The 993-nt window shown below is 43.8% G+C and overlaps 1 protein-coding gene across 10 annotated transcripts in view; it reads left to right on the top strand.

Moving 5' to 3' along the window:
- Window positions 1–993, top strand: part of Clip1 (CAP-Gly domain containing linker protein 1) — a 192,189-nt gene that overhangs the window by 143,375 nt on the left and 47,821 nt on the right. The gene's annotated exons all lie outside the window — the stretch shown is intronic.

Consider the following 993-nt stretch of genomic DNA (forward strand, 5'->3'; position numbering starts at 1 on the left):
CAGGGTGTTTCAGGGTCTCACTACTAGATCATTGGACTCATAGTGATCCCCCTGTTTACAGCCTCCCAAGAGCTGGGATTACAGGTGCATACCACCACACCCAGTCTCAATCACTGTCTCAGCACGCCCTGGGGTGGCACCAGCGAGGCAGGCCTGGGGATCTAACACTACCCACCCCCCAACCCCCCCACGCGCTAATCCACTGAGCTATTTGGCTGGCCCTTGTCTGAGGTTTTGGATCTGAGTCCTCTGATCTCAGAGCCCTTGATGCTCTTAACTCTCAACACACTTGATGTGTTTCCTTGATGCTAAAGCTTCTTTTATGTTAATATCTATTCTTGTCTTTATTCTGAAGTTCTCATTAGCTTTTTTTTTTATGGCTGTCATATAAAAATTTGTTTTATAAGGTGAAAAACTTTAGAATGTATTTTATTATTTATTTATTTATTTTCAGAACTGGAGATTGAACTCATGACCCTTGTGCTTGCCAGGGAAGCGCTTATTCTACTGAGCCATCTCCCCAGCCCCTAGAATGTATTTTAGAGTCATTGGAATTCTATTTCTCAGACTGTTAAAACTTGTTACATTTACATTCTGCCATTCATCCACACACAGTCAGTAGAGGATGGATGGTTGGTGAGCAAGCCAAGGTGTCTGCTAAGGCAGACTTGCTGCTGGCTGCACAGATATGTGTTTAGGTGCTCCAGGGAGCTCCCTCTCAGCAGGTGTTGTGTGGAGGAAACAGAGCTGCTCTGCACATTTCCTTCCTGGATTTACTGATTCATCTGGTATCCCATTTTCTAATCTAATGTCCCATGTTTTCTCTACATCTTTGTTCTGCTATATGATTCTCTTTAAGAACTTCAAGTATTAATTATAACTTTTGTATTTTCTTTTCCTAAAAAACACTTGAATGGGGGCCAGGGAGATGGCTCAGTGGAATAAGCGCTTCCCTGGCAAGCACAAGGGCTTGAGTTCAATCCCTGGTTCCGC

Source organism: Octodon degus, unplaced genomic scaffold (assembly GCF_000260255.1).
Source record: "Octodon degus isolate 3935 unplaced genomic scaffold, OctDeg1.0 scaffold00076, whole genome shotgun sequence".
NCBI classification, from domain to species: Eukaryota; Metazoa; Chordata; class Mammalia; order Rodentia; family Octodontidae; genus Octodon; species Octodon degus.